We start from the raw sequence: 14114 nt of genomic DNA on the forward strand, positions 1-14114 counted from the left end.
TCAGAGGTGTGAACACATTGAAAAAGTGCTATAAGAAAAATGTAACATGACTCCGCTGGCAAGCACACGTTGTCTTTTTGCAGGAAACCCGCTTATCAGTCACAAGTGGGATTAGACTGCAGGAGAAATGGCGCGGTCAGATATCTGGCACTGGTTTCTCAAACAGGTACAATGGGAAGAAATCATTAAAGTGGAGTGGTGTGGCTCACTGGTTAGAGGCGGCAGACCCGGGAGCAGAGGACGGCCGGGACCAGGGTTCAATTCCCGACGCGGCAGGGTCATGGACCAGGGTCAGCGGACTCGATAATTCTCGCCTCGGTGCCTACTCTAACCAGGGATCACACTCGGCAACTCTGGGCATTAGCTTGCCTCATCTCTATGACGGCCCCCCACAGACGCCGGGGATGCCTGGTTTCACCTTGGAGATACCCAGTAGGGACCATCTCACAGGGAAAGCCAGGACGGGTTCCCCAGCGGTCTACAGCGCAGAGATACCCCTTTGGGAGTCGATTCTAGCGCTTTACAAACCCACAATCAATCAATATGAATTTTGATGCAATGATACATCATGTTCAGAGGGTACTTTTTTGTAAGATCTTTAGTGCCGGGACACCTCCTTGGAGGTAGCTGTTCGCGCTCTATAAATGGCTGGATTATTATTATTATTGTGAGGTGGTGCTCTGAATTAGAGCGATGGGCCGCTTTTAAGGTAGGTTCAAACAGACACAGAGTCATTTTCTACTTGTCAGAGGCAGCCCCAATGGCCGCCCACTAAATGTGCGAGCCACATAGGCTCCACATGTCGGCCAATGGCCTTCTGGACTTGATAGAGAATTATCACAGCTGATTGGCTTAGAGTACCGTGGCTCATGGGGGGTGGATTTCAATGGTGTCCTGATATACACCTAGACATAATGACACCCCACACCACCAGTCCCCTGTGCTCCTTAACTCCAAACGCCTCCATCAATGGCTGACCCATTGGGTATTAATTACACATGGCGTCTCAAACACGCCTGAATTTTCTTTGTATTCCCCAGTTCATAAAAAACATTCACAACTGGACAGATTGATCTGCTCCCAGATTCTCCACACAGAAGCCACTTCCATACTCTACGGGCCACAGGTCCTATGGGACCACAAATCTCTGGTTATGACAATAATTTGGAGTCACATGCCTTCCCCAAAGCCCACCCGGAGGTTAGCAGTTACTATTCCAGATGACGCACTGTTTCGTCAGTCTTTGCTCGACCATATTGACACATTTTGCAAGGACAATACAGAGATCTCCTCCTACCCTTTAGCGCGGCAGACCTTTAAAGTTGTTAAGAGAGGCTTGTATATTACAACTATGGGGGCGCTCGGAAGGTACTATTAAGAGACATTGTAAAAGCTGAAACCTCCCTTCTTGAGCTAGAACGTATCGTACAAGTCTCACCTGATAAATTAGATGACTTGCAGGGGGCACGAGTCGATCTTTTCCATATGGTGGAAGTGCTCCTATGATTTGCAGCCTACCTAATATGTACTCACAAGGAGAGAGACAAACCTAGACGCCTACTTTTGTATTTACTTTGGAATTACCTAATACTATCCTTTGCCCTCGCGGTCAGTTCAGGCGGGGAAGAGGATCGAGTGGCATTGTCGGCCACTGCTTAGCACTGTGCCCTCGGTTGGAGAGTTGCCGGGACCGGCACTCATGCGGAGGACGGTGTGGTTGGTATCGTTCAGCATTGTCAGCTGAAAGAGGTTCCGTCATGTTTAGCAGCAAGGGGAGTGGTATTGTTTCTATATTATTTCTTGGATTGCGTAGGGTGATGTTAACCCGGTAACAGCTTTTCCTTTGAACTGCCTTACTTTTACTATACCTATTCTTTGTGGTGGCAACAATAAATACTTGATTGCAATTGATAAGGGGTCTCTTGTACTTTCACAAGTCTATATGAACTGTGTTTCGCACCGTGGGATTCCCGTGACCGTTACCCGATCCTGAGGTCGGTCAGGGATTACACCAATACAAGGCACGACTCGCGCTGTGTCACTACACGCTGATGACCTGCTCCTGTATGTTTGAGATGCGACTACTGACCTATCCTCTATAACTCAGGTATTAACCGAATTTACAGCCCCTTCGGACCTCGAATTAAATTGGGACAAATCCTGCATTTTCCCACTACAACAGCACTGAGAGCTTCCTCTCCAGACACATCTGAACCCCTGATTGCAACGTGAAACAGACACCTGAAGATCAACATTTACCACTCACCCGCAGACCTGGTCAATGGAAATGTGGGCGGAGCACAGTGATCGCTTTGATCCCAGATGAACTTCTAGTCCCCCTCCCCCCCTTTACGAGTGATAAGGCATTGGCAAAGATGGTGGTTGTGCCTTTTTATTTTATCTCATTAATCTTTCTTTGCAAGTCCCACGTGCCTTCTTTAGACAGCTGGATTCATTTCTGATCACACTGCATTGGCGGATGGACGTGATCGGGTAGGCCTTGCCACACTGAAGCCCCCAGTGACAATGGGAAGGATAGCCCTCCTGGGATTTGAGCACTGTTACCTACCTGCGCAGTTGTGATTGGCGGCTCGCTGGCTCTGGAGACGTTCCCTGTATAAAACTGGACTCACTATAACTGACTTCAAGGAAGGTCTGCTGAATTACCTCCTGTTTCTCACTATCCATCTTATCCTGCATGCTACAGGACTTCTCCCCACAGCACTAGCACGCCTCGCCAGAACGAATAAACTGACTGGTACACTGGCACCCTTTGCTCCTGAGATGTCCTTATCGGGCCTCCCCGATGAGACTGGCCGGCTGCAGCCAGGACAGCTACAGCGCTGGCACACACACGGACCTTCGACCTCTTGCAACTTATTTCTAAAAGGCGAGATGATCGACTTCCCGACGGATTGGGATCTCCCCCCGGGCAGTTCCTCACGTAGAAATGTATTAGGCAATCACTTCACACCTTTTCTGCACTCAACACATATCGTCATCGACACACAAAGTATTCCAAATACTTTACACAGATGGTACATTGATAAAATGGATTTATAAGGCATTCCTAAACCCGGAAGATCAATCTTGAGCACCACTGAGGGCTGTATGGGAGGCACACCTCGCTAAATCACTTAAGGATGCTGACTGGAATAAAGTATTAGACCTCATAGGGTATCCAGGGGATCCAGATTTAAAGACATTCAATTCAACATACTAACCATGGCTTACCTCACACTGGCCCGTATCAATAGGATTTTTCCAGGGACCACCACGGTGTGCCCTCGCTGCTTGCTCCCTAATATGAACCTCCTTCTTAAAATCTGTACCTGCTACAACTTCTGTCCGACTGGCCTCAGGTAATAAAGGCTACCACGACAAGCTTTACAGCAGCAAATTCCCCAGAGAGAGGCTACTGAGGCAATACCTTCTCCCTCTACTTGAGAGGCCTGCGATCAGGTTCACTGACCTAACCCCACTCCTGGCAAACCGGATAATGGTAATGGACTGGAAAAAACCCATTGCCCCACCATAACAAACTGGGCTAGGGCTAATCTTTCATGAGGCAGAGATGAAAGCATACTATTACACAGAGAGGAGCGACTAGGCCAAAGGAAATATTTCAGTCCCAGGCCTGGGACACACTTCTGTGGCAATTCAAAAACTCTACTAAAGCGGAAACACACCCACCTCGAACTATCACTGACGCACACATATATATGATACCATACATACTAACACGGGTGTCCCTAGAGCACTATTTCATTAAAAGGTTTGCGCTACAGATCCCCACAGGACTGATCTGTTTCCAGAATTATTATCTGAGTGCAGATGTGCCAAGTAGTGCCATATGTACTGTTGATTAATGGAGTGGTTAAATGGGACAGACCGGCCAGTGGGTAACCTATATAGGCAAAACGCCTCATCGATATATATAGTGTTCTGCATGTATACCACACTGTGATACCCAGAGAATGCTTTACAATGAATAACATTCTGTCTATCCATGTGCTCAATAGAATATTAGAAAAAAATAAAACTGCAGCTCCTACTCACCGAGGATGGCTGCGATTACTCCAATTTCCCAAGGGCCCGTCTTATAAAGACTTAGTGATGTGTTGAGAAGAAAGACAATCGCAAGGTGACACGAAGTTTTAAGACAAGCAAAAAACATGTACTAAACCGCTCTTCTATATGTCCGGCTTTGGGAAATACTAAACAGGGAGAGGGGTGCTGTACGGGTTGAGATCTCTCATGCAGCAAGTGTGACATATATCCCAGCAGGAAGCCTTGGGACACCAACAAATCAAGATAGGACTGGTGGGACCTACAGTAGGACTGCCAACACCTACGGTAGGACTGCAGAGACCTATGGTAGGACTGCCGACACCTGCGGTAGGACTGCCAACACCTACAGTAGGACTGCCGACACCTACGGTAGGACTGCCGACACCTACGGTAGGACTGCCAACACCTACAGTAGGACTGCCGACACCTATGGTAGGACTGCCAACACCTACAGTAGGACTGCCAACACCTACGGTAGGACTGCAGAGACCTACGGTAGGACTGCAGAGACCTACGGTAGGAATGCCAACACCTACGGTAGGACTGCAGAGACCTGCGGTAGGAATGCCAACACCTACGGTAGGACTGCCGACACCTACGGTAGGACTGCCGACGCCTAAGGTAGGACTGCCGACACCTACGATAGGACTGCCGACACCTACGGTAGGACTGCCGACACCTACGGTAGGACTGTCAACACCTACGGTAGGACTGCAGAGACCTACGGTAGGACTGCCGACACCTACGGTAGGACTGCAGAGACCTACGGTAGGACTGCCGACACCTACGGTAGGACTGCAGAGACCTACTATAGGACTGCAGACACCTACGGTAGGACTGCCGACACCTACGATAGGACTGCCGACACCTACGGTAGGACTGCCAACACCTACGGTAGGACTGCAGAGACCTACGGTAGGAATGCCAACACCTACGGTAGGACTGGAGAGACCTACGATAGGACTGCAGACACCTACGGTAGGACTGCCGACACCTACGATAGGACTGCCGACACCTACGGTAGGACTGCCGACACCTACGGTAGGACTGCAGAGACCTACGGTAGGACTGCCGACACCTACGGTAGGACTGCAGAGACCTACGGTAGGACTGCCGACACCTAAGGTAGGACTGCAGAGACCTACTATAGGACTGCAGACACCTACGGTAGGACTGCCGACACCTACGATAGGACTGCCGACACCTACGGTAGGACTGCCAACACCTACGGTAGGACTGCAGAGACCTACGGTAGGACTGCCGACACCTACAGTAGGACTGCCAACACCTACGGTAGGACTGCAGAGACCTACGGTAGGACTGCCGACACCTACGATAGGACTGCCAACACCTACGATAGGACTGCAGACACCTACGGTAGGACTGCCGACACCTACGATAGGACTGCCGACACCTACGATAGGACTGCCGACACCTACGGTAGGACTGCCGACACCTACGATAGGACTGCCAACACCTACGGTAGGACTGCAGAGACCTACGATAGGACTGCAGACACCTACGGTAGGACTGCAGAGACCTACGGTAGGACTGCCGACACCTACGATAGGACTGCCAACACCTACGATAGGACTGCAGACACCTACGGTAGGACTGCCGACACCTACGATAGGACTGCCGACACCTACGATAGGACTGCCGACACCTACGGTAGGACTGCCGACACCTACGATAGGACTGCCAACACCTACGGTAGGACTGCAGAGACCTACGATAGGACTGCCAACACCTACGGTAGGACTGCAGAGACCTACGATAGGACTGCAGACACCTACGGTAGGACTGCAGAGACCTACGGTAGGACTGCCAACACCTACGGTAGGACTGCAGAGACCTACGATAGGACTGCAGACACCTACCGTAGGACTGCCGACACCTACGATAGGACTGCCAACACCTACGGTAGGACTGCCGACACCTACGATAGGACTGCCGACACCTACGGTAGGACTGCAGAGACCTACGATAGGACTGCCGACACCTACGGTAGGACTGCAGAGACCTACGATAGGACTGCAGACACCTACGGTAGGACTGCCGACACCTACGATAGGACTGCCGACACCTACGGTAGGACTGCCAACACCTACGGTAGGACTGCAGAGACCTACGGTAGGACTGCCAACACCTACGGTAGGACTGCAGAGACCTACGGTAGGACTGCCAACACCTACGGTAGGACTGCCAACACCTACGGTAGGACTGCAGAGACCTACGGTAGGACTGCCGACACCTACAGTAGGACTGCCAACACCTACGGTAGGACTGCCAACACCTACAGTGGGACTGCTGACACCTACGGTAGGACTGCCGACGCCTAAGGTAGGACTGCCGACACCTACGGTAGGACTGCCGACACCTACGGTAGGACTGCCGACACCTACAGTGGGACTGCTGACACCTACGGTAGGACTGCCGACGCCTAAGGTAGGACTGCCGACACCTACGGTAGGACTGCCAACACCTACGGTAGGACTGCCGACACCTACAGTGGGACTGCCGACACCTCCGATAGGACTGCAGAGACCTATGGTAGAACTGCCGACACCTACAGTGGGACTGCCGACACCTACGATAGGACTGCCGACACCTACGGTAGGACTGCCGACACCTACGATAGGACTGCCGACACCTACGGTAGGACTGCAGAGACCTACGATAGGACTGCAGACACCTACGGTAGGACTGCCGACACCTACGATAGGACTGCCGACACCTACGGTAGGACTGCCGACACCTACGGTAGGACTGCCGACACCTACGGTAGGACTGCCGACACCTACGGTAGGACTGCCGACACCTACGGTAGGACTGCAGAGACCTACGGTAGGACTGCCGACACCTGCGGTAGGACTGCCAACACCTACGGTAGGACTGCCGACACCTACGATAGGACTGCCGACACCTACGGTAATGTCGATGCAGTCAGCAGTCAGTTTCCTGCAGAATTCAAGAGCTGAGCATGTGGTCCTGATAGGCAGGGGCATGTGGGTCCAGGCTTTAGGAGTGTGCCAGCAGAAAGCACAACTGCTGTATCTGGTTCTGGATATGCAGGGTACGTGCGCCAGTAGGTGTCCGGCCCATCAGCGGTGTCCGGTAGGCTCGTGGACGTTTATGCACCTGGACCTTCTATATCCAGAGAAAGCATGGGGACCAAAAGTCATAACATGGGCACCAGGTAATAGGGCTTTAAAATTTCGAACTTGGAGGCGGCACGTCCTAGCACCCAATTTTCACTGGGAGAGGCAGAGAAAATAACTCCTGTCAGACGTCGAGATGGCGCCCCAGGTCCCAATGGCCTACCGCAAGAGATTTTCAAACAGAACCCCCAACATTAGGTCAAACATCTGTCCACTTTGTACAACTAGGTTCTCTCCAACCAGGTTATTGTGGATAGCTGGTGGGGATCAATCTACTCCCCAATCTAGAAAGCAGGGAAGAAAACACTACCCTCCAATTATTGGTTGATTGCCTACTGGACGGGAAGGCAAAATACTTTGCCAAATATCTGCTTACTGGGTTGACTGATTGGAAGGAAGCAGGCTCATCGTTCCGGAGAACCAGCAAGGGTTCATTAGGAAAACAGGTACAACCACTAACATCTTAATGCTTGCCCAGTTAATCGACCAAGCTAGGCGTCGCTCCTCAAATCTACACCTGTGTTACGTAGAGTTTCACTCTGCCTTTAATGCAGTTCAGCGTAACTTCTTGTGGTCTAAGTTGCACAGCTTGGAAATTGCGCCTTCAGTTCTTAGTGGCATTACAACTGCTGCACCCTGACACCTGGTCAAGGGCATAGGTGCAGTGTTGTGGAGCAGATTAATTTTAATCTACTTGGTGCAGGGTCACCACTCTTGCCACGGGTCCTTATCAAGTTAGGAGGAATCAACAGTGGAGCGACGTTCAAACTCATGTATTAACCCCTTCGGTGCTCAAGACGAGCTCAGCTCGTCATGAGCCACGGCGCTCCGGCCGTTAGAACGCTCACATGCTGGGCTGATTCCCCTGCTGTGCTGAGCGTTCTATGAAAACTGGCGCGGTCATGACGAGCTCAGCTCGTCATGAGCACCGGAGCGCCGTGGCTCATGACAAGCTGAGCTCGTAATGAGCACCGGGGCGCTGTGTGCACCCCCCCTCCGGCCCCCAGCACAGCGGGGGAATCGGGCCAGCGGCGAAGGGGTTAATCATTCATGATTGGGTCTCCATCCAACGAGCACCATGGAGTTACTCAAGGAGGGATGTACTGCATTCGCCAATATACACGTGCTAAATTGCATGTTGACCTCGATTCCATGCGATGCTCTGATCTTCCATTTTGTTGCAGTGCACTTCCATTTTGTGCTGCTTTGCCCTGTAGTTACACTTCAGCAGTAACATAAACATGTTTTTCACGTAAACCAGTACGAGCTGGTGCAAGACATATCTCGTGAGGTTATTTTGTATCTTCAGCTTGTTTTTGTGCATTCTCTGCTTCTCTATAGGACCGAGGGAGGATGCGCTGTGCAAGGCTCTCCAAGTCTTTTGCCTCGGCGCACCCAAACAGAATCTGGCCAGGTCTGTATGGGTGGGTCTGACACAGAGATGCAGCCAGCATCTATGATGGATAGATGGGCGAGAACGCCTGCTAGAGGCTTCTCAAACGTGTTGATTTAACTATAAAAAGCGGTGTCTGTGGAATGGAGCTCAGGAACTCAGTCTTGGAGTGGACGCACTCATGGGACGACTTTGGTGCCCAGAGAGATAACTTCCTGTGCCCCGGTCTCTACAGGGTTCCCGACTTGGTGTTTTCGGTGCTTGGCCAGGGATGATGAAGACTCCGGTGCAGACGCATCTGGTGAGGTGCTTTGTACATTAACTGTTTATATATCCGTATTCACTGTTTCATATTCGTATGTATTACAAAATATATAGTGTGGTCCATTCATTGTTCATTGCCTTTCATTCGGTGCCTAAGAATTTACTAGCTTCAGTGGCTTATTGCCTTTGTCTACGATATTAATAAAGCTCATTTAACCTCCAGAGGAGAGTTGGAGATTCTGTGTAAGTAAGTGGTGTGCGTAAGTTCAGATTACGCAAGTGGGCAAGGCAATACAAGGGAGCTATCTGGGTCCCGATGTAACCGATTTCTGCACTCACCCGTGCTTTGATCAAGAACCGAGATTATTTACCGTGGACTACATACTTCGGACGTACCCGTCCTTAGTCTTCCCGTTTACCGGCATACACCGCCCAGCGGGAATTTTCTCTACTATACGGACTTGGTCCGCCTATCCCTGCTGCGCAGCCGGGTTGGAAGTATCACCGGACCTGCGCAGCACCAGTACTCTACCTTAAAAATCCGACAACCCTGAAGAGTCATATCCTTCACACGGTGTGACGAAACACGTGCCGGCTAGTTGTATTTTCATATGTACTGATCAAGATTGAACTATAAATTAACGATTTAAACATCGCTGGATCTCGACCTCATTTACTTGAACTTTGTCTAACGCATCTGGTTCTGACATAAGAACCTAATGTTTTGATACGTGTGCACAGGACTTGTACTCAATTGTTTGGTATGGGACATGTCCCTTACCTACAGGGGCTGTTTTCTGTCTGGGTTTGTTCCCCTGACCTGTTTGCACCGTTGTATTTTAGCAATTACAAATCTAACTTATAATCGTACCTGCTAGAGCGCCATTTCTTCCTGTCCTTTACCCAAACCCAATCATTTCGCACTAATACAAGGGAGCACATTTGAACGATGGTCACATGTGTTTTTATAGGGAAGATCACAAACAAGGAACGCCCAGAGGTAAATAGAACTTTGGAAAGAACACACAAATGAGGCAAGGCAAGAATCAACAGTATCGGTGTCTTGTGCAATTGCTATGTTTTAAGGCTGAACAACAAAATGTGCTATTCTAAGTAGACTTTACTTAAGGATTAACTATTGCCTAAAAACCTTCGAGCAAGCTGACTCTGCATGTTTACACAGCCTACAATGTCCCAACCTGCAATTCTTTACTCATGTTTATACAGATGCGGTGTCAAAAAGAGAGCAAGGCCGAAAGTAGGGCAGAGGTGAAAAGCATAGCTTAATCAAAAAATGAAAGAATGAGATTTGACATATTAACAGCATTCTCGAAGAAAATACCTGCGAGTTACGGCCTTTAAAAAAGGATACGTATTAGCTCTGTCCCTTTTTAGTTTGTATCGAGCTGAGCTGACAACTGCTCTCAACAGCTTTAACTCTCATTCCCCAAAGCTGTTTGGATTCAGCGCTTCAGACATGTGTAGGCAGATGAGGCCGTCTTGATCAGTTACACGAAGGTTGGCCGTAAGCGATTAACTAACACATTTTTCTTGTATGCTGCAAAACATGGGCTCTGAGTCAATCTCGATAAAATGAAACGATCATCATCATCATCATCAACAGCTTTATTTCGATCACAAAAATCATAAAAGCACGTAGCACAGAAAAAGAAATACAATATTGTTAAATAAATATATAAAAAACGACGTCGCGATAAAATAGTTTACAAATGCAGGGTACAACAGATTTAAAAAGGAATAAAGTGCTTCATACAAATGATTTCCCACGCCTGATCCACAGTGGATACCAAAATCTCGAGAGGCCATAAACCATTACTCTTCGTGTGTCAGTACACACAATTCTTAGCACCTCGAGGTAGTGACCCGGGCCTGCAATCTACACAAAGGAAGTATCAATTCTTTCTCAGAGACGAATAATGAAGACAAAAGAAATGTAAGTGGACAATGGATTCCGGGCAGGCTTTACACATAGGGCACAGATCATTAGTAAAAACATTTTGGGACCATTTAGAGCAAAACAGTTTGATGGGTAAGGTCGAAACAATGTTAGTGACTACTAGATGAAGTCCGCCACGGATTTTCCACCTAAATGGTTTATCCTTGAAATATGTGCTGAACTATAAATATCGGGGAGTAATCTTCGACTAAAGAGGTGCTTTCAACAAACAGTGCTGTGCGATACAAAGGAAAAACAATACTCTAACTTCTGATTTTTGTACCATAAAGAACCTTTACATGGCGTGTCTCTCCAACCACACCAAGTCATGGCTGCTAAACATGTCTCCTCTATCACGTATGACGCCGATGCCCTGAGAGGAAGAGCTGGTAAATTGGTACATATTGACGAGCGTTAAATCTTCCATGCCGTGCCGCTCCAGGCCCGAATTCGTCTCGAGTTCGGCCTCTGGAGACAGAAGGCAAGCAGCCTGTGTGCTTATCTGAAATGTTATTATAGGTTCAAAAATGAATCAAGAGCCATCTTAAGTAGTATTGTGTGGAAGGCCATAATTGATCCAAGAAACTCCCAGGCTCACGATTATCTAAACCTGGCTCTAACCACGTTCAAGGCAGAGGCACTTTGGGCCCTAACGCTTTTCCAACCATCTTTCAACAGAGCCATAAACTCATCAGGAAAAAGGATCATATCCCTCGGCCATAAAACTATGCTGTCAAGACATCACTTGCTGGGATGATAATAGGCTCATTCAGCCTCCCAAAGCCCCAATTGAATCTCGGGCAACTGTTTGGGACAAAGTCTAAGCAGGGCTTTAAGTGGGTCGGGTCTGTCCCGGTCTGAGCACCAGCAGTTATTTTCAGGGGTCCTCGAAACGGGTCTCTATTGGGCTCTATTATCGGGCCTCACAAAGGTAGTCCGTTTTCTTTTTTTTTAATTGTACGGCATGGCTCACTACTGAGGAAGTGGAGACGTCATGCCAGGTGAGCCGCGTTGTAGGGGAAGGGAATTCCTTTAAAGAGAGCCATTTTCACTCGGGATTTCCCTTCTCTTTTTGCAGCGCAGGAGCAACATCACGTGGGGTGATTAGGAGAGAGACGACGAGAAGCGCATCGCCCATTGCCCCTGGCTGAGACAGCCTCCCGGGCGCACACACATCCGTGCCTGAGTACTTCAGAGGTCTTTAAAAGACCATTTGCTTGTAAATGAGGCTTTGTTGTTTTTCACACCTTTTTAGAGCCCTGCAGCCCCGCCCTGCCTTATGCTGAAAGAATTAGCCTCCCCTGAAATGTGTCTCTAGTTGCGCCTCTGGAGACGACCACAGGCGGCCAACTCCAGCACGACCCTGCTCTGACCATTCACAGTGTCTTGTTTTAGTGCTACAAAAACATACGCTTTGCCTGGCTCACTTACTTCTCACACCCCCTCTTTAATATGAAGATAGCAGCGTTGGAATTACCTTTATATTCCAATACTGTGCTTCACATGGAAATATAGAAGGGCAGGTTCTCACCACCTCAAATTAGCTGTCTGGCATACTCTCTCAAATGTAAGAACTACAGGTATTCAGTATCTGTCAGCCACGGCCAATTTAAAGCAGTGTTCCTATATAGAAATGGACAAAAGGTTATGTTTCCGAATTAGCGTCTGTTAGACCTGGTACCATTGGCGTGGGTCTCCCTTCCATTTTACACTGATTGCCGCCTCTGTTTTTGATATTCTTTTGCTGGTTAGACGCTTTGGGAGCTGTGCCACTGCTATCCAGTGCCACCGTGCAAGTGCTCCCTATGTTAAATTGATGTATTGATTAGTGACTCCATGATTGGGTTGATTTACTTGTCAGTCCCTAGTACAGTGCACTCCATGTGCCCAGGGCTTGTAGATCAAATGCTGCTGGTGGGCTTGCAGCACTGGTTGTGCCACCCACAGAAGCAGCTTGTAAAGTGTGTCTCCGGCCTGCCATTGCAAGCCTGTGTGCAGTCTTTGACTGCCATGTCGACTTGGTAAGTGCACCCACTTGCCAGGCACTAAACCTTCCCTTTTCTTCATATCAGACACCCCTGAGGTAGGCCCAAGGGCAGGGTGCACTGTAAGTATAAGGTAGGAAATGCCCTGATGTGTGTGGCATGTCCTAAACGTGAATTACACCCATTTTCGTTTTTCACTATTGCAAGGCTACCTGTTCTCCATAGGCCAGAATGGGCAGTTTGATTATAACATCTCATAATCCTAACTGACTCAGGGAACTAGGTAGAAATTCGAGTTTAGTATGCCTGAACTCAGAATGATAAAATACATCTTTTAGTGAAGTTGGTTTTAACATTCTGTGTTTGAAAATACCACTTTTAGAAAGTAGGTCTTTTCTTGTCTAACTTTCCAAGCCTGCCTCTGCTAGGTTGTGTATTCCTTGTCTAGAGTTTGAGTGAAAGGGGCTGGGGGATTCCAGGAAATAGGGTGAGTCAGCAAAAGGATGAATAAAGAGATTTACATGTAGATGGGTGGGAGGAGTTGCACCTTGGACCTGAATAGAGCTGTGCCTTCCCTCCACAATGCTGGCTCCACCTCCTGTGGTGTGTCTGATGTCCCTGGCCTACACTGTGAAAGGAAAGAAGGAGTCTTGTCAACAAAGTGTTCTAGGACTGACCAGAACTCGTTTGGACTAGGTAAAGGCCTCTCTGCCAAAGAGAATATGAGAATAAATATGAGGACCCAGACCCCAAGACGTTAGATCACTTCTGGAACAACAAGACAAACCTTTGTCAAGGAGAAGAACCAAGGAAGCTGCAGGAGTTTGGACTGCCCCTCTGTCAGTGTGCTGTGTTGCTGGTTTGGCCTGCAGTGGTTTCAGTATGGCCAAGGAAAGGAGAAGAAACTTTCAAAGAACTTTCATCATCTTGCAGAATATTACTCTAAGGGCTTGAACATGTGCTTGCCTCCTGCTGAAGTCTCAGGGACAAAAGACCACCACCTCCCCTCTGAATTTCCTTGCTGGGAATTCTGTCTGCAGAGGCCTGCGTGTCGCTGAGAGCTGAAAGCGCGACATGTCAAGAAGAAGCGTATCGCAGTTGCAGCTGATGTCGTCACAACACCGAAGAAGCGGGTCGCCGCCCCAGAGGTTGCCGCTGCATCACCGGAGCAGCGTGTCGTAGGGCCTGTCGCGGCTCCAAAGCTACAGAGTTTGCTGCATGGCCGTCTGGCGTGCACGCATCATCTTCACGTCGTCGCATCAAGGGCGCCATCTTATCGCATC

General features: G+C 49.0%; 1 protein-coding gene across 2 annotated transcripts in view; it reads right to left on the bottom strand.

The window, feature by feature from the left end:
* LOC144808024 (uncharacterized) overlaps positions 1–14114 on the bottom strand; it is a 102228-nt gene that overhangs the window by 43980 nt on the left and 44134 nt on the right. The window contains exon 2 of one of the 2 annotated variants that reach the window (XM_078673587.1): positions 10232–10447. The exons of the other annotated variant lie outside the window; for it this stretch is intronic. The gene's annotated coding sequence lies outside the window, so the exon portion shown is untranslated. The remainder of the gene's footprint in view (positions 1–10231; positions 10448–14114) is intronic. 2 annotated transcript variants of the gene reach the window in all.

This window comes from Lissotriton helveticus, chromosome 1_2 (assembly GCF_964261635.1).
Source record: "Lissotriton helveticus chromosome 1_2, aLisHel1.1, whole genome shotgun sequence".
NCBI lineage: Eukaryota > Metazoa > Chordata > Amphibia > Caudata > Salamandridae > Lissotriton > Lissotriton helveticus.